General features: G+C 35.7%; 1 protein-coding gene across 1 annotated transcript in view; it reads left to right on the top strand.

Moving 5' to 3' along the window:
* The first annotated feature begins 8,618 nt into the window (after positions 1-8,618).
* LOC138702155 (transmembrane protease serine 9-like) overlaps positions 8,619-21,480 on the top strand; it is a 117,701-nt gene continuing 104,839 nt past the window's right edge. Inside the window, exon 1 of the mRNA XM_069829762.1 lies at positions 8,619-8,831. The gene's annotated coding sequence lies outside the window, so the exon portion shown is untranslated. The remainder of the gene's footprint in view (positions 8,832-21,480) is intronic.

Below are 21,480 nucleotides of genomic sequence, written 5' to 3'. Positions count from 1 at the left end.
CGCTCCATTAATACTTATTCAGAAAAGAATAATTAAAATATGTCTTAATAAACCAATTGATTACTCATCCGAGCTTTTGTTCACTGATTTTAATGTTTTGAAAATTAAACAGATTTATTATATTGCCTTATTAAACTTCATACATAAAAATCGTAATAAATCCAAATTGTATCATCTATACTAATAATAAATCTGTAGCCGAAATTTTTCTGGTAATTTTCGATTTTGCAAAAATAATTGGTCCTAACATATACAATTAACCACCCTGAAACCGAAAATCGCTTTTTTGAAATTTTTGTTTGTATGTATGTCTGTCTGTCTGTATGTTTGTTACCTTTTCACGCGATAATGGCTGAACGGATTTCGATGAAAATTGGAATATAAATTAAGTTCGTTGTAACTTAGATTTTAGGCTATATGGCATTCAAAATACATTATTTAAAAGGGGCGTTATAAGGGGGCTTGAATTAAATAAATCGAAATATCTCGCTTATTATTGATTTTTGTGAAAAATGTTACATAACAAAAGTTTCTTTAAAAATAATTTCCGATAAGTTTTATTCCTTGAAAAATTTTGATAGGACTGATATTTAATGAGATAAATGAGTTTTAAAATTGAAATAACTGCCATCTAAGGCCGTGTAATGAATTAAAAAACAAATGACTTCGTCTATAAGGGGCCTTGGACAGCAACAATCGAAAGCTATGAAAGATAGCCTACAGATAATGTTTCTGCGTTTCTATGAAGTAATATCGGAAGCTAAATTAACCGATTTGTATAATTAATTATTATTTCATCATTGGAAAGTGTAGTTTCTCTAGATGGGCATAATGCTATAATGTTATTACAGTAACTTCTGAGTGAATCGAGGACAGGTAAGATTAAAATAGCTTCTTATGCACAGAAAACTTGATAGGCTATTCTGTACATTCGTTTCCTGTATTTCCTAAAATAATTTTTATGACCAAATGAGTGGTCTCTGGATCAAAATGATCGCATTTTAATTATGCAAATACAATTTAAATTAAGCAACATAATAAACGATTTATCCTTCTATCAAACACGAATGTTCCCTGGATCAAATGTCCTATTTTAATTATGTAATTACTTTATATTTATTTCTAACGGGTGCAGCGGAGCGCACGGGTACGGCTAGTCATAAATATCGAACTAAAAGATCCGATTTTATACGACTAGAGGAACCAAAGTATTTCACAAGCACATATATTAGCCATGGTTCCTACTTTGGTCCAAGGTTATATAATAAAATAATTGAAAAATACCCAAATTTGGAAAATTTAAGTATCAGAAATTTCAAAAATAGCGTTAGGAATTTAATTTTTAAAGAATATATATTGATTTAATATGCATATGTATTTGTATGAGCTAAATTGTTCAAAATTAAAATTGTATTTTTTAAAGTTAATTTATTCCTATAATTTTTTTCCTTGGCCCACTTTGTGTCAGATAATTATCTTTCTTTGTGTTTAGATAACTCCCTGAGCACGAGTTTTTACTCCTTCAGGGAAGAATTAAGACTGTATTTTTGTACATGTTATTTTACTAACATTAAACAATAAAACCTTAGCTAGACCTGTAATATGTTACGGAAACGAAGCATGGACAATCAGAAGTACGGATAAGTCTGTGAAATGAAATTTAAGGACCCTATTCACAGACATTCTTAGCGCGGGCTTCCGGTTGATGATCAGCGAACTAAAGTTTTTCGTATTCATAAATCAGTGTTAGCGATGCGATATGATATGAATCCCGTACAAGTAACCAGTCGATAGCCGGGGCTAGTTTAGCACGCTCGTAGCGCGGGCTAGCGAAATGTCTATGAATAGCACCCTATGAGACCAACATTAGGATACAGTCGCTTGGACCGCAAAAGAAATGATACCATGCAAGAACTTAAATTACAACCAGTCTCACAGTTTATAAACAAGTACCAGCTGCAGTGGAAAAACCATGTCCAACGAATTAATCTTAACAGACTTCCAAAAGCCATGCTTCAATACCGTCCCCAGGGGAAGCGATCTTTAGGCCGTCCAAGAAAAAGGTGGACCGAGAATGCCTCACTGAGACAGTAATGGGCCTTGGGACTTATACTTGTTTGGATTATTATTATTATTATTGTCCGCCTTGAACTTAGGAATCATAATATCAATAATAATAATATCATAATTAAATATAATCATAATATCATAATATTCCCAAGAAACTAGTTCGGTTAATTAAAATGTGTCTCAGTGAAACGTACAGCAGAGTTCGTATAGGTCAGTTTCTGTCAGATGCGTTTCCAATTCACTGCGGGCTAAAGCAGGGAGATGCACTATCACCTTTACTTTTTAACTTTGCTCTAGAATATGCCATTAGGAAAGTCCAGGATAACAGAGAGGGTTTGGAATTGAACGGGTTACATCAGCTGCTTGTCTATGCGGATGACGTGAATTTGTTAGGAGAAAATCCAGAAACGATTAGGGAAAACACGGAAATTTTACTTGAAGCAAGTAAAGAGATAGGTTTTGAAGTAAATCACGAAAAGACAAAGTAAATGATTATGTCTCGTGACGAGATTGTACGAAATGGAAATATAAAAATTGGAAATTTATCTTTTGAAGAGGTGGAAAAATTCAAATATCTTGGAGCAACAGTAACAAATATAAATGACACTCGGGAGGAAATTAAACGCAGAATAAATATGGGGAATGCCTGTTATTATTCGGTTGAGAAGCTTTTATCATCCAGTCTGCTGTCAAAAAATCTGAAAGTTAGAATATTTATAAAACAGTTACATTACCGGTTGTTCTGTGTGGTTGTGAAACTTCGACTCTCACTTTGAGAGAGGAACAGAGATTAAGGGTGTTTGAGAATAAGGTTCTGAGGAAAATATTTGAGGCTAAGAGGGATGAAGTTACAGGAGAATGGAGAAAGTTACACAACACAGAACTGCACGCATTGTATTCTTCACCTGACATAATTAGGAACATTAAATCCAGACGTTTGAGATGGGCAGGGCATGTAGCACGTATGGGCGAATCCAGAAATGCATATAGAGTGTTAGTTGGGAGGCCGCAGGGAAAAGGACCTTTGGGGAGGCCGAGACGTAGATGGGAAGATAATATTAAAATGTATTTGAGGGAGATGGGATATGATGATAGAGAATGGATTAATCTTGCTCAGGATAGGGACCGATGGCGGGCTTATGTGAGGGCGGCAATGAACCTGCGGGTTCCTTAAAAGCCAGTAAGTAAGTTTTTAGATTAGATTTAGATTTATTTATTTAACCTGGTAGAGATAAGGCCGTCAGGCCTTCTCTGCCCCTCTACCAGGGGATTACAACTATAACATGAACAATAAGATTACAATTAATATTAAATTTACAATTACAATTACAATTACAATAAAAATTAAAGTACGACAAGAATACCTGATTATTAATGAAAGCTAGACATTTTATCATAGAAGTTAAGAACAAAGAATATTTTTGTATTTACAAAATTACAAATTAAACCTACAATAACAAAATTCTATAGTGATGAAATTACCGGATATTGAGATATTTTGTGGTAGATTAAAAGAACTATTTACAAGAAACCATGTCTGAACGAGTCTCAATTACTGACCAAGTGCCTAGTAAGTTTGCGTTTGAATTGAATTTTATTTCGACAGTCCCTGATGCTAGCAGGTAACGAATTCCAGAGTCTTGGCAGGGCTATTGTGAAAGAGGATGAGTATGAGGAGGTGCGATGGGATGGTATTGTTAGTATTGTTTCATGGCGAGAGCGTGTGTTCAGATTGTGATGGGAAGAAAGGTAAGTGAAGCGAGACGACAGGTACGAAGGAATAGAAGAGTTCAAGATTTCGAAGAGAAAGAGAAGTGAATGTAAATTTCTTTTCTTATCTAGTTTAAGCCAACCTATTGCTTCCAGGGATGGGGTAATATGATCATATTTACGAACATTGCTTACAAAACGTACACACAAATTATGAGCACGTTGAAGTTTCATTTTCTTGTCGCTGGAAAGGTCAGTCAGTAAAATGTCAGCATAGTCAAAATAGGGAAATACAAGGGTCTGCACAAGGGACTTTTTTAAGCAAGAGGGAAGATGAACATTTATCCTTTTTAGCACATGAAGTAAGCAATTTTTAATAATTTAAAGTTTGTTTTCAGACTAATTTACTGAATTGATTTTCTCTTAATATGTTAAACAATGATTAAATTTAAATATCTAATTTTATTTTATGCATAATAGTCCCAAGTAATTATCTTTACGTTTATAATGTAGTCAGATTAACTAGTAACCTAGACAAGTTTCAGTGATAGTATTTCACTACGTATCTATTATTATTATTATTATTATTATTATTATTATTATTATTATTATTATTATTATTAGGCTTTGGCCTATCTCCATTACTTTTTACGTATCTTGGCTATAATTTAACATTTTTTAGAGAAAGAGATCATAAAATGGGGTGAATAGAAATGCAGGGGCAAATAGGAATGAATTTTTACTATTTTTTTTTTTATTTCTTAGTGTCAAAGGGTAAACAGTATAATAAAAGTTTATATTTTCAGTCGTAACGATTGATCCAACGTCTTATTATTATATTGACTCTTTCACATTAAGAAATAAAAAGTAGTAAAAATTCATTCCTATTCACCCCGTTTTACCACAGTCTAGTATATACAGTCACGAAGCTCAATACGTAGGGAATATGCATCCATAGATACTGTCTTCGCGCTACGAGTTGGCGCGGGGAGTAGATAGGCGGGACGGGGGAACTTTACGCTACACTCTGACCTGAAAACTTCGTCCACTTACTTGGCTACACGGGAACGGAGTCAGACATAAAAGATTCCGCATCTTCGATGCTGTCGCTATGACTATCATTATCACATTTTTCAAAATTTCTGGAGTATGATCTGTCCATGATAATCGTCTGTTTATGTTCCAGCCGTGTACATTAATTCGAATCTCTCAACAAAGCCATTAGCCCCATCGCCCCCATCCTGATGAACAACAATGAGTGTTCTGGACACATTTACGGTAGTCAAAACTCCCGTAACATTTTTATCCTGCCAGAACTTGGGAAACGTTAAATTGGTAGGCCTATCTATCCGCATTTCGTCCAGATACAAAATCGGTTTTTCTACTTTCCTAAGCTTTCTTATTTGCTGTAGATATCTTCACGTATTCCAATTTACAGTGTTTTCCTCAATTTTTTTTGCTGCACACTTGTTCCACCTGAAATCCTTTTTCTTCAGTATTCGTCTTAATGTTGCCTTTCATTTCAAATCAATTCTCTCTTGTAGCAGGGGTAAAAGCTTGTTACTACTTTTTTTTTTTTTAGTTGGTTATTTAACGACAATGTAATAACTATGTACTAGCTTCTTCAGTGTCGATTGAATTGATGATGGCGAGATGGTATTTGGCAAAATGAAACCAAGGATTCGCCATAGATTACCTGACATTCGCCTTCCGCTTGGGAAAACCTCGGAAAAAACCCAACCAGGTAGTCAGCGCAAACGGGAATCGAACTCACTCCCGAACACAACTGCAGATCAGCAGGAAAACGCGCTACCTCCTGAGCTACGCCGGTGGCCTCTTTGTTTTTCAAATAAAAATTCTCAATTATATCTTTTTTGTCAATCTCCCGTCGAAGTCATCTACATTTGCGTTTCGGTAGTCTGGACGTTTACATTTTTTTTTTCTCCCTCAGGTGTCGACAACGCACTTTCTTCTGTGCAGTCTTTCATTTCATTCCTTATAACCTGTATTGTTCTTGTGGATAGATTAGAGTACTTTTCTACCTTTGCTGTAGGTTTCGTAAGAGGAATGCAAAGGTACTGTTGTTCTTTTTCTTCATCACAGAATTATTTTGCACTTCTAATAATATTCCTTTCTTCGCTATAGATTGTCAATCCTTGTTTCCTCTTTGTCGACATATTTACAATAAACAAAAAACTGCTATAAACCTAAATAACTGTATACAATAACATAAATTCTATTAATTATATTATTATCAACACTATTGACACGAAAAGCAAAGGATAACTAAAGCAATACAAGATTTGTGGTATACTGAAAACAATTGTCTTGTTGAAACTAATAAAACACTACAGTAAAAACCCCACTATTATTTTCACAAAGTCGCAAAGACTCACAGACTCGTGCAGTAGATGTTTGTGGAACAGGAATATTGCAGTGAACAGCGCGGTGCGCATGCGCGACTGTTTCCCCTCCGCCCCGTCTAAGTACTTCAGCCGCCTTCTCCTGGCGTGACAACAGTAGTTGCTAACCACTAGGATCTCTACTATCGCCTCATCACAGACAATGCGAAATAGTACCGGCACAGTCTATTGTTCCTAGTACCCTCAACAACTCAAGCTTCGTGACTGTATACTATACTGATTTTACGGTAACTTCTAAAATTGGAAAATATAATCAAACAAAGGGAATAATCAACAAAATTATTAAGCCTTCCCTAGTACAGCAGAACACAAGAATACGTTTGTATAAAACCTTAGTCAGACCTGTACTATGTTACGGAAACGAAGCCTGGACAATGAGAAGTACGGATATCAGCAGAATAACTCTGTGAAATGAAATTTATGACACGAACACTAGGATATAGTCGCTTGGACCGCAAAAGAAATGAGGATATCGTGCAAGAACTTCAATTACAACCAGTCTCACAGTTTATAAACAAATACAGGGACATCATTTTATTTTTACTTGCATTTTTATTGTACCTACATTTCTGAATGTACTTCACTCTCACCCCTTCACTAATGTCCTTGCTCCTGTCAGACACACAAACTTACGGCCGCTGTTGCATTCAAAGTCTTCAAGCAGTGAAGTAAACACTGCAGTGTATAGTGTGTTTCATAAATATGATTGCGTTTTCTATAGAAGAAAGAACCTATATTAATAATATCGCACTAAAAAATTATATTCAAGAAACGATAAATTCAATTTCAGAGAATATGCTTCAAAATGTTCTTAATAAAATGCGTAAAGAATTGAAGCCTGCATTGTAATGAACGGCAACCATTTTCAGCAACTTGTTTAAAAATTCAGATTAGCTTTTTTTGAATTGAGGTGGCTAGAAGCAAAGGAATGCTAGTGACATTTGTAATAACATGAGTTAAGTGCATCCAGTGTAAGCAAAAGTATCTAAAATTTTAGTGGCAAAGGGATATTTTAATCGCAGTACACATTAAAATTTAAATAAAAAATTTCACCGATTTTACGAAAGCTTAAATATTTAAACCCCATTTTCTCAAAAGTAACTTAAGTGCACTTACAGCCCTTTACTTATGACCCCCTCAATTTAAATGCACTCTCTATATTGTATGTTAACATCAATAATTAATATGCTAAATAAAGTAGACATTACATAACGAACATAGCCGCCTGAAATGTTGAGTTTTTGAAAAAAAATGTTACTACTCTACTGTATTTTGATAAATTTCGTAAAAGTGATGATCAAACTGAAAATCGTAATATCGTATTTCCCTACAACATAAATGGATACACTACTTTTCTCTCCTCCTATACCTAGTAAAATGATTTGTTTACATATTGCACTAGTAACATCAAACTCCTGTAATGAAAGGGGGCAACATTGTTTCCGAGTATAGCCAGGTTAATGTTAAAAATGTTGGTAAAAATAAAGTGATGTCCCTGTACCAGCTGCAGTGGAAAAACCATGTCCAACGAATTAATCTTAACAGACTTCCAAAAGCCATGCTTCAATACCGTCCCCACGGGCCATAGGCCTTATACTTATTTGGATTATTATTATTATTATTATTATTATTATTATTATTATTATTATTATTATTATTATTATGACACTCTGGAGGAAATTAAACGCAGAATAAATATGGGAAATGCGTGTTATTATTCGGTTGAGAAGCTTTTATCATCCAGTCTGCTGTCCAAAAATCTGAAAGTTAGAATTTATAAAACAGTTATATTACCGGTTCTTCTATATGGCTGTGAAACTTGGACTCTCACTCTGAGAGAGGAACATAGGTTAAGGGTGTTTGAGAATAAGGTGCTTAGGAAAATATTTGGGGCTAAGCGGGATGAAGTTACAGGAGAATGGAGAAAGTTACACAACACAGAACTGCACGCATTGTATTCTTCACCTGACATAATTAGGAACTTGAAATCCAGATGTTTGAGATGGGCAGGGCATGTAGCACGTATGGGCGAATCCAGAAATGCATATAGAGTGTTAGTTGGGAGACCGGAGGGAAAAAGACCTTTAGGGAGGCCGAGACGTAGATGAGAGGATAATATTAAAATGGATTTGAGGGAGGTGGGGTATGATGATAGAGACTGGCTTAATCTTGCACAGGATAGGGACCGATGGCGGGCTTATGTGAGGGCGGCAATGAACCTTCGGGTTCCTTAAAAGCCATTTGTAAGTAAGTATTATTATTATTATTATTATTATTATTATTATTATTATTATTATTATTATTATTATATTCCACCTTGAACTTCGGAATCATAATATCAGTGCTGTAAATCCCATTATCCGTGCGATTAGGCAGCGTAGGAGATTTTGGTGAACCACGAACCGGTTCCGGAAAACTGAACCCAGTTGCAATCATCTCGGATGGAGAGATGGATGTAAGTGCGGTCAGCTGAGAGCTGCTGCTTATACTACGAGACGACTTTGTATCCAGTGATCGCGTGTTTCCATAGTAGATCGACGTGTTATACCGTCAAGAGCGGGAGTTTGGCAACGAGACGTCGTAGGACTGCATTGAGTGTACATCTCGTCTATTCTACACTATCAGAAGGTAATTTTTGAAATATAATAATAATTCTAATAAAAATTGATCGAAACCACAAAGTGGCGACCTTTTAAAATAAATTCAGATATTTTCTTCGTGATTTTTGTTTGTCGTAAAAGAAATTACAAAATTGTGCAGCTTGTGTCAAATGAAAAGGGGGGACAAGACTAACTATGGTAACTTTCGAGGAATATCATTTTTGTTGAGGTCGTATAAAATTTTGTCAAATATCCTTTTGAGAAGATTAACTCCATATGTAGATGAAATTATTGGGGATCATCAGTGTGGTTTTAGGCGTAATAGATCGACTATTGATCAGATTTTTTGTATTCGACAGATATTTGAGAAAAAATGGAAGTACGAGTATAAGGGTACAGTACATCAGTTATTCATAGATTTCAAAAAGGCGTATGACTCGGTTAAGAGAGAAGTTTTATATAATATTCTTATTGAATTTGGTATTCCCAAGAAACTAGTTCGATTAATTAAAATGTGTCTTAGTGAAACTTACAGCAGAGTCCGTATAGGTCAGTTTCTATCTGATGCTTTTCCAATTCACTGTGGGCTAAAGCAAGGAGATGCACTATCACCTTTACTTTTTAACTTCGCTCTAGAATATGCCATTAGGAAAGTTCAGGATAACACAGAGGGTTTGGAATTGAACGGGTCACATCAGCTTCTTGTCTATGCGGATGACGTGAATATGTTAGGAGAAAATCCACAAATGATTAGGGAAATTCTGCTTGAAGCAATTAAAGCGATAGGTTTGAAAGTAAATCCCGAAAAGACAAAGTATGTTATTATGTCTCGTGACCAGAATATTGTACGAAATGGAAATATAACATTGGAAATTTATCTTTTGAAGAGGTGGAGAAGTTCAAATATCTTGGAGCAACAGTAACAAATATAAATGATACTCGGGAGGAAATTAAACACAGAATAAATATGGGAAATGCCTGTTATTATTCGGTTGAGAAGCTTTTATCATCCAGTCTGCTGTCAAAAAATCTGAAAGTTAGAATTTATAAAACAGTTATATTACGGTTGTTCTTTATGGTTGTGAAACTTGGACTCTAACTTTGAGAGAGGAACATAGGTTAAGGGTGTTTGAGAATAAGGTGCTTAGGAAAATATTTGGTTTAAGAGGGATGAAGTTACAGGAGAATGGAGAAAGTTACACAACACAGAACTGCACGCATTGTATCCTTCACCTGACATAATTAGGAACATTAAATCCAGACGTTTGAGATGGGCAGGACATGTAGCACGTATGGGCGAATCCAGGAGTGCATATAGAGTGTTAGTTGGGAGGCCGGAGGGAAAAGGACCTTTAGGGAGGCCGAGACGTAATAATAATAATAATAATAATAATAATAATAATAAATAATATTTAATCTATGGATAGTGGAGGACAGGGATAATAGCACCAAGGATGCGGGTTCGATCCCGGGCCAGGCCGATGGCATTTAAGTGTGCTTAAATGCGACAGGCTCGTGTCAGTAAATTTACTGGCATGTAAAAGAACTCCTGCGGGACAAAATTCCGGTACATCCGGCGACGCTGATATAACCTCTGCAGTTGCGAGCGTCGTTAAGTAAAAATAATATTTGTAATAGCAAACTGTGTCACTACTTAGACAACATTTGGAATAAGTGCGCCGCTGTCTTAGAAAAAATCTGTTTTTAGCTCCAGTTTTTTTAAATATGCAACGAAACACACCCCCTTCCCCTCCATTGCTTGACTTTCCGCAATGAATGCAGAAGCGGTAACATTGGTAGAACATACGTAGTTACCCATACCATTCTCCCATTATCAGTTCTGATTTTCGGATGATCTTTTTATGTCTCCGCCATGCCCATGTTCTTTGAATTTCGCTTCTATTCTACTCACAGTTGACTGAGGAATATGTGGCCGATTTGGATGAGTTTATTAAAAAGTGTGCATACCTCTTGTTATGGTATGTCTTCTACCACCAAATCCTATCATCATCAGGATCTCAATTATTTCATTTTTTGTTAAGAACATTTTGTTTTGTGTTGGATTTCATCAATAAAATTCCTTCCATAACACAAGGACTAACAAAACGTATCTACAATAAAATTGTTGGCATAGTTAATATTACCATAGTGATTCCGTACAAAACAAATGAAATAGTACGTTAAAAATATTCTCTTTCAGATGATACCAAAAAGACTACTGGATGCCATTTGAAAATCTTCTCGATGACGTCATGACTCGTACTGTAGTCTCAAAAATATTTTATTTCGACTATTACTACTTTTATTACGTCATACTACGTTTGACCAATAAAACGGTACGAAAAAAACTATTTCAACCAATCATGGCTGTTTATCGCTACAATTTTATCACTTCCCTAGGATTTATTTGTTTTTATCACTTCCCTAGCATTTGTTTGTTTTATCACTTCCCTAGCATTTGTTTGTTTTATCACTTCCCTAGCATTTGTTTGTTTTGTCACTCCCACAGTATTTGTTTCTTTGTTTGCCAACATTTCAAACTGTAAATTCTTTACGGCACTATAAAACATGTTTTGCAATCGTCATTTGTTTAACGCATAGATAATCCACTGAACATGGCGGCTCCGTTCAAACGTTTTGGTGAAGCTAGTATCAGTGAAATAAAATTTTAGCAAGCCAATTAATATTTTATTGTATTAGAGTACTTTATTTCTTTTAATCTTTATATACTTTCCTCTGTTTTTATCACCTCCATACCATTCGTTCCCTTGTTTGCAAATATTTCAAACTGCAAATTCTTTATGATACTATAAAACATGTCATTTGTTTACCACATAGATAGTCGACTGAAAAATGGCGGTTCCGTTCAAACGTTTTGGTGAAGATAACATTAGTAAAATAGAATTTTAGTAAGTCGATTAATAGGCCTACCTATTTTATTGTACAGGGACATCATTTTATTTTTACTTCAATTTTTATTGAACCTGAGTTTTTGAATGTACTTCACTCCCACCCACTCTACTAGTAAACTTCCAACCGTTCTCCACACAGAACCAAGCGTATACAGTTAAAGTCGCCTTACGGTCATAGTAAACACAAACAGTACTTCTATAGTGAGTATAGTAAGTTCCAGAAATATGTTCCCGTTTACCTGTGACAAAAGAACTTTCAATATTGAATCATATTCTCGCACAGGGACTATCGTCCGTTTGCCAACGTCGTATCCCGGCTTCCCCACCCGCTTCTGCTTCCCCTCTGTAAAGGCTAGTAGCTGGGCTGTCTTAGCTCTTTTCTGAAAACATTAATTTCTGTTAGGATTTGGACGTCTACGTAATATTATACAACTGTTTAAAATAACTTGAATAAAAGGGCCTTGTTAAGTAATTAACTGTCACGTGATTTTTCCCTTTCTACGACCCTGCGGCATAACCACTTGGACGGACAGTAGATAGCATGTCTGAGTAATTTTATCTTTTCGGATCGGGCAGAAGTGAAGATTGAATTTACAGTACGTAAGGTAATTTTTATAGAGCAGGTAGGCCTACAGAATTATTTCAACATGAGTTACTAGTACGAAGGACAAAACTGGTAATTGGAATTAGGTACAATAGTCTATAGTGCGATAATATGCACAAAAGAACTGAAGCCTGTATCGAAATGAACGGCCACCATTTTCAAAAATGTGTTTAAATATCCATATCATGATTATTTTTCAATTTAACTTCATTCTCTATATTGTACGCTAATGTGCTGTAGACAGTATAATATACACTGCATAATGAATACGTCCGAATGGACAGCTCAGTTCGTGAGTAAAAACACTCATTGTTAATACTGTACTGTATTTTAATTAAAGAAAAAGCTATTGAAAATTATCAAACTCAAATCGCGATATTTCGTAGTTTACGTAAATGGATGAACTAATTTTCGTCCCTCCTATACCTAGTAAAGTGATTTGTTTGTAATTTACGCCAGTATCATCGAACTCCAGTCGTGGAAAGGGGTTAGCAAATAGTATTTCCGGTTCTTAATCGTTAATCGAAAAGTATAGCCAGGTTAATATTAGAAATGTTAGTAAAAATAAAATGATGTCCCTGTATTAGAGTAATTTATTTCTACTAATCTTTATGTACTTTCTTCTGTTTTTATCACCTTTCTAACATTTGTTTCTTTATTTGCCATCATTTGAAACTGCAAGTTCTTTACGATACTATAAAACATGCTTTGCGATCGTCATTTGTTTAACGCATAGATAATCCACTGAAAATGTCGGCTCCGTTCAAACGTTCTGGTGAAGCTAACATTAGTGAAATAGAATTTTAATAAGTAAATTAATATTTTATTGTATTAGAGTACTTTAGTTCTTTTAATCTTTATATACTTTCTTCGAATCATGTAGTAGTCAATTAAATCTCACTCGAGTTTTGATTTTCTCTCCATAAATCAAAACCTCTAGTGAGATTACTGTTAATAAATTTACTCCTTTATAAATAGAAGGTTTGTCGTTCCTGAGCTTATTATTGCCTCATCCGGTTTTAATTGCAATTATGCGTTACTTATATTGAGAAAAACCGCGAAATTAGGACTGTGCTTCTCGGGAAGCCCATTGGCCACCAGTAAACACTGGATTCTCCAAAAGCTGCATTGTTTAGTATAAACTTGACTTGTGGCCGGCGTCTGTTCTCCGACAAAGCCATTATGTTCTTCCGGGAATACGCAGACTCCGTGAGCCAAGGTTACCTTTTAAATTACCAAGATGGACTTCACGGCTTGTGGTGCCATATCTAACGAGGAGGAAAGGTGATCAACGTGTGGGCAGCGATCCCAGCATGGACGGCGGTAGGCAAGGAGTCCACTAGAACTTCTGAGAAATTAAACAGTTCACAAAATAGAACACACAGGTCCAGAATAGTGTTCCGAGAGCAACTATTTAATCAGCAGTGAGCGCGAGGGAAAATTGAAAACAACTCTTCACTCGATCAGTTTTTTAGTAACAGCAAGTACATGGCTCCTACTCGCTGGGCTGCTGATCCGGAGCTGCGTTCGGGCTTGGGTTGGATCCCCCTTTGGTCTTTGGTTTCTTCCGAGGTTTTCCACAGCCGTGGGACTGAAGCCGGATGGTCTGTGGCGAGTCCTTGGCATCATCCCCTTTGATTTGATTACCCCCCCCCCTTTGATTTAATTATCTGGTTGGGTTTTTCCGAGGTTTTCCCCAACCAAAAGGCAAATGCCGTGTAATATTTTGGCGAATCCTCGGACCTCATCTCACTACATCTCGCCAAAATATTGTAAAAAATTGCACAAAATTGTAAAAATTGTAGCAAATTACTATATTGTAAAACTATAAAATTTTGTAAAAATTGTAATTGTAATATTGTTAAGGGTGTTTCAGAATAAGGTGCTTAGGAAAATATATGGGGCTAAGAGGGATGAAGTTACAGGAGAATGGAGAAAGTTACACAATGGAGAACTGCACGCATTGTATTCTTCACCTGACATAATTAGGAACATTAAATCCAGACGTTTGAGATGGGCAGGGCATGTAGCACGTATGTGGGCGAATCCAGAAATGCATATAGATTGTTAGTTGGGAGACCGGAGGGAAAAAGACCTTTAGGGAGGCCGAGACGTAGATGGGAGGATAATATTACAATGGATTTGAGGGAAGTGGGATATGATGGTAGAGACTGGATTAATCTTGCACAGGATAGGGACCGATGGCGGGCTTATGTGAGGGCGGCAATGAACCTTCGGGTTCCTTAAAAGCCATTTGTAAGTAAGTAAGTAAGTAATATTGTAAAATTTTTGACTTGTTCCACATCTTAAAGCTTCATTGCTCATGTAAGATCTATGGAATAAAATAAATGAATGAATGAATAAAAGACCTGTTCGGTTTCGAACACATGTAATTTACGTGCTATGAATCTGAGGTACATGAAAATAGCACCAATGGAAAGAGAAACTCAAAAAGTTTGTGATGAAGAATGGGTGGAGCAGAGAAAAATTTTCTCCGGCAACGGGACTCGAACCCTTGTTTTCTGTTCTAAGTGCTGACTCTTTATCCACTAAGACACACCGGATTCCAGTTCCGATGCCGGATTGAATCCTCTCAGTTTAAGTTCCACCTCTTAGTTTTCCTCTAGTGGCCAACCCTCATGCAATGTGTCACAGATGTGTGACAGTGGCACAATGTCCAGCACACTATGTATACAGGGTGTATCACGAGGTTATCCCCCGGTTTTTTTGAGGTGATTCCTGGTGTTATTTGGAACAACAAATGTAAATACAGTAATGGAGTGACATTCATATTTAAGAAGTTATGGCGATTTGAAAAAAAAAAAAAAAAAAACTTTTTATTTGAGGATGTCACTGACAAAAATTGAAATCATAGTTGGAATACAAACAAGTGTTTCATTTTATAGGAGTGGATGTGTGTAGAGTGGATTTAAAGCAAATGTTCAAAATTTCCCTCCTGCGTCTGAAGGCAAAGATTCACACTGGTGTGAACCGCGCGTGTAGCATTTCGTAACTTCACGTGTTCGTTCCTTATTTTCGCTGCGGCGTCGAGAATGCGTTGAATCAACTCTTCTCGTGTTTGCACCCTAATCTGGTACACGATGTCTTTCATCCACCCCCAGATGCAGTAATCTAGGGTGTTAAATCTGGGGATCTGGCAGACAAACGGTTGGCGTGATCATGTGGTTATAAATGCTGCACTTTTTGCACGTGAAAAGGATACAATCCTTTCGCATGAAGAATTCTCCATATCTTGGAATGTGAAACGTTAAATCCTCTCCCCACATGTGTTAGTCTTGCGCAAACATGTCTAGCGCTACATACACACTGGTGTGTTTCGAAAATCTGTTGTAACTCCTTAATTATGAGTATCACCACATTACTGTATTTACATTTTTTGTTCCAAATAATACTAGGAATCACCTCCATAAACCGGGGGAAAGCCTCGTGTAACACCCTGTATATATATATATATATATATATATATATATATATATATATATATATATATACAGAGGTGCACTCATTACGAGTGACTAAGTGGCCGGGATCCGATGGAATGAGCGCCATCTTAAATCACTAAGTGATTATTTAGTTGATACAGCGTCGTTAAATAACCAAGTATAAAAAACTGTCAGTACCTCTACAACTACTGCCACTGCAAGAACTACAACTACCACTACCGCTAGGCTACTGCTGTTCCTACTATTGTCCGTAGTCAGGGTCGTCAAGACGGGGAAATCACGTGACAGTTACTTAACGAGGACCTTTCCTTTAAATTATGTCAAACATTATGTAGACCAGGCATGTCAATTGATGCCCACATGAGCAAGCGCGCGCTTTAGAGCCCAGGAGAGCCTGAGCGCTTTACAGCGGAAAGGAAAGAGACAGACAAAAGAGGTGGTATATGCCGCTTGGTCGAGCTATATTCAGGGATGGCCAGCACTGATTCAATGGATAAAGGGAAGAGAACTTATTAAAACTGTATCCATGGCAATTTTTAGATTTGCCTGAGAAATATAAGTACATTATAAGAATGTAAGTTTTAATTTTAATGCTCATTTTTCACAAGTTTGATTTTTTTAATTAGAAAAGGGAAATTTTCAGATATAGGCCTTACAGAATGCTTTCGTAAATCTAATATACCGTATATACGTATTACTGAAGATAATGTATTGAAAGTTTTGAAAATATTCGTATGGAAATTGTTTGTAAGGAAATGAATTAACAAAGCAACTACTGTTACATCATAAGAAAAAGATACGTGCCCATGTGTTGTGAAAATGTCAGCTCTATAGCTTCAGCAGATTTCGAGAACATAATTTAATATTCTGATGATAGGAAGTTGCTCACAAATATCACTTTAAAAGCATAATGCGATAAGAGTTTTGTTGTGTAATATTAGTTACACTTAAAACAGATACAGTACCTAGGTAACTTTGCTTAGTACTGTAATATTGTTTTGATTAGTTTATTGATTACTTTTGTAAGGCTAAAGATACCATCAATATAAATTCCAACTTATCATGTCATACTCTATCTGTTTCTTTGGAATATCACTTTCTTTATGAATGATGTGTTTCATCCACTTAATACAGTATAATATTATACTATTATGGGATTTAAGTGAATATTCCTTCTTAACTCTCTATTATGTTATTAAGATTTAAAACACAAGTGCAATATTAAGAAATCAGTGTTAGTACTTTTGTTTTACAGACAATATAGATAATATTAAACGGAAAGAAGCCATACAAAAATAACGACATAAAATTTCACGTTCCGTTTGAAGTTTGTGCACCACTGTTTTCTTAATCCAACAGGTTGCTTATTCATATACACAACCCTTCTTCTTTCCACACTTAGCGCTTGCTGCCCGCGCACAACATCAAGGTCAGAAAAATGCGCTTGCTTTGACATCACTGACGTAGACTTTCAATTCCGTACACCAAATATTTTCAGGAAAGAACCTAACAGACCAGCCACTAGGCTTTACAGACGGGCCAGCAGAAAAAGGATGGCGGCAACCGGGATGCGACATAACCACTCGGACTGACAGTATTACTACTACTACTGCTGCTGCTGTACACACAGTCTGTTCAACGAAAGAATAAAGTGATGTAAGCAACTGCCTACTGAAGGATGCACTGGAAGGAATGGTGAACGGGAGAAAAGTTCGGTGCAGAAGAAGGTATTAGATGATAGACGACGTTAAGATACATAGATCATATGCGGAGGCAAAGAGGAAGGCAGAAAATGGGAAAGATTGAAGAATGCTGGGTTTGCAGTGAAAGATCTGCCATTGGGCAGAACAGTATGAATGAATGACGAATGCATGCGGTCTTGATACTGATACTACAGCTACTACTACTACCACTACTGATATTTTACTGCTGTTACTACTACTACTACTACTACTACTATTACTACTACTACTACTACTACTACTACTACTACTACTGATATTTTACTGCTGTTACTACTACTAAAATAGGTTGCAGCCGCCAAATTACTCTTCAAGGAAAGACCACTCATATAAATTGAGGGAAAGAAGGCAGAGGACGGACACTGGAAAGTTTTCTTTTCTCAATCGTACTATCAGGGACTGGAATGCTTTACCTGCAGACTTACTAAAGGCTTTACCAATAACCAAAAATGTATTTAAAAATAGCTTAAGGACCTTACTAATAGACGGTAATTATACACAGTATTTAAAAGGTGTAAATGATATGTTGTTATTGAAGCGTTGTATCAGTGAAGAATTATGTTGTGTCAGTGAAGTGTGTTGGGTCAGTGAAGAAGTATGTCGTGTTAGTGAAGTAAGTGAAACGTGTTTCTGTCAGTGAAGCTTTATAGTTTATAGTGGCAGTGCAAAGTATTTGAACAGTGAAATGTTTTTGAAGTGTTAGTGAAATCAGGATAGAATCAGTGAAATGTGTCGTAGTTCCAGTGCAGTGAGTGAGTTGACAGCGAAATGAGTGTAATGTTGAAAGGTACTTGTGCAGATATGAACATATCATACTCGTGGGTTTTAGTTCGAACTTAGTTTTAAGATACAAATTAGATTTATTTCAAATGTTATTTTAAGTGATCGTTTCATTTAATTTAGGATATTCCCTGTTATTATTATTATTATTATTATTATTATTATTATTATTATTATAAATATGGGAAATGCGTGTTATTATTCGGTTGAGAAGCTCTTATCATCCAGTGTGCTGTCCAAAAATCTGAAAGTTAGAATTTATAAAACAGTTATATTACCGTTTGTTCTGTATGGTTGTGAAACTTGGACTCTCACTCTGAGAGAGGAACATAGGTTAAGAGTGTTTGAGAATAAGTTCTTAGGAAAATATTTGGGGCTAAGCGGGATGAAGTTACAGGAGAATGGAGAAAGTTACACAACACAGAACTGCACGCATTGTATTCTTCACCTGACGTAATTAGGAACATTAAATCCAGACGTTTGAGATGGGCAGGGCATGTAGCACGTATGGGCGAATCTAGAAATGCATATAGAGTGTTAATTGGGAGACCGGAGGGAAAAAGACCTTTAGGGAGGCCGAGACGTAGATGGGAGGATAATATTAAAATGGATTTGAGGGAGGTGGGGTATGATGATAGAGACTGGATTAATCTTGCACAGGATAGGGACCGCTTGCGGGCTTATGTGAGGGCGGCAATGAATCTTCGGGTTCCTTAAAAGCCAGTAAGTATTATTATTATTATTATTATTATTATTATTATTATTATTATTATTATTATTATAAATTATTGTTAGTATTAATTATTAGTATTATTAATTGTATTTTTAATTAATAAGTTTATTATTGCCATTATTGAGTGTAATTAGTTACCACTGCCACCGGGTATATACCCATTGCAGTGTGAATAAATACATACTTCTACTACTGATATTTTACTACTATTACTACTACTACTACTACTACTACTACTGATATTTTACTACTACTACTACTACTACTACTACTACTACTACATACTTCTACTACTGATATTTTACTACTATTACTACTACTACTGATATTTTACTACTACTACTACTACTACTACTACTACTACTACTACTACTACTACTACTACTACTACTACTACTACTACTACTACTACTACTACTTTTCATTCATTCATTCATTTATTTTATTCCATAGATCTTACATGAGCAATGAAGCTTTAAGATGTGGAACATGTCAACATTTTACAATATTACAATTACAATTTTTACAAATTTTTATAGTTTTACAATTTAGTAATTTTCTACAATTTTTACAATTTTGTACAATTTTTTTACATTTTTTTACATTTTGGCGAGATGTAGTGAGATGAGATGAGGTCCGAGGATTCGCCAAAATATTACCCGGCATTTGCCTTTTCGGTGGGGGAAACCTCGGAAAAACCCAACCAGGTAATCAAATCAAAGGGGTTGATGCCAAGGATTCGCCATAGACCATCCGGCTTCAGTCCCACGGCTGGGGAAAACCTCCGAAGAAACCAAAGTCCAAAGGGGGATCCAACCCAAGCCCGAACGCAGCTCCGGATCAGCAGCCCAGCGAGTCTGTCGACTGACCAACATCGATGGCTCTACTAAAAGTATACAATACATAGCCAATCAGATTATTAAATTTACAAACGCAAACGATCATTCATAAGTTGAGCTATATTATAATACAAAACAATTTAATTAAATTTAAGGCATAAACAATTCAACCAGTTGTGATATACAGAAATTGATAATACATATCATGCAAACTACTTCAAATTACAAACACAAACAATTTATCAGTAGAGCTATATAGATTACTATTCAATTTAAGGCATATACAATTCATCGGCCAAATCTATACAAATATATACAATACAAAGTAGCATACTTTCATTAAGCTATACAAATTTGTGCAATTAATATCAAGTAGATTAATTCAATTTATAATCATAAACAATTCATCAGTTGAGCTATACATATTACCATTCAATTTACAGTAGGCCTATATACAATTCATCAGTAGAGCTACACTGACTAGTAATCATTTTAAGAACATATACAATTCATCAGCCAAACTATACAAACATATACAATCAAATTAGTTCAATTTACAAACTTATTTTCGTTAAGCTATACAATTCATATGAAGTAGATTAATTCAATTTATAAGCTTAAACAATTCATCAGTTGACCTATACAGTATACTATTCAATTTTCAGTACATACAATTCATCAGTTATGCTAAACAAAAAATACAATACATAGTAAACAGATTAAGTCAATATAAAAACATATTTTAGTTGAGCTATATAAAATTGTACATGTCATTTAAGTAGAATAATTCTACTACTACTACTACTACTACTACTACTACTGATATTTTCCTTTTTTCTTTCGATGGATATAGGCCTACTAAAATCGCTGAGACTGATTTTGAACTCCTATCTGATTCTGTGAGATTCATGTTAGAAAAAATGTTGTTACAGAATTTTTCCGAGCAGCATGTTTCATTCATTTTCAGCATTAATCTGTTCTCGCAATCACCTCAATCACTGTGAATGGGCTCAGTACTTGGAAAAGAAACGTTTCATAAACAAAAATCCACTCTTGCTTTATGTACTAGCCACAGAATATACCTAGCGGACAGAAAAAATGAGGAGGAAAGTACTTTAATGGATTCGCGAGCAATTTTAAGCCGCTGGATCAATTTGATAATTCCAATCCTTGAATTTACCCAGAACTGACCTTGAACTTATGACGTCAGAGAGGTAGGCTACTCTGCAAGACCTGGGATACCTATCACGCGAGGAGAGCTAAGCCAAGCGTCCGATCAAGCTGTCACTAGAGAATCAAAGAAACTGACGGTAAGCGAGATTGTTAGATTATTGCCCTCTTTTTTTTTTTTTTTTTCGTGTGATCGTACCTTTGTAATCTGTCTATCTTCATTCCTGTCTGTTTGTCCGTCCGTCTACCTACCTACCTACCTAGTACTTACTTACTTACCGGCTTTTAAGGAACCCGGAGGTTCATTGCCGCCCTCACATAAGCCCGCCATTGATCCCTATCCTGAGCAAGATTAATCCAGTCTCTATCATCATATCCCACCTCCCTCAAATTAATTTTAATATTATCGTTCGGCCTCCCCAAAGGTATTTTT

This window comes from Periplaneta americana, chromosome 6, assembly GCF_040183065.1.
Source record: "Periplaneta americana isolate PAMFEO1 chromosome 6, P.americana_PAMFEO1_priV1, whole genome shotgun sequence".
Classification (NCBI taxonomy): domain Eukaryota; kingdom Metazoa; phylum Arthropoda; class Insecta; order Blattodea; family Blattidae; genus Periplaneta; species Periplaneta americana.
The sequence above is the reverse complement of the archived record's forward strand: the minus strand, read 5'-3'. Positions and strand labels throughout refer to the sequence as shown.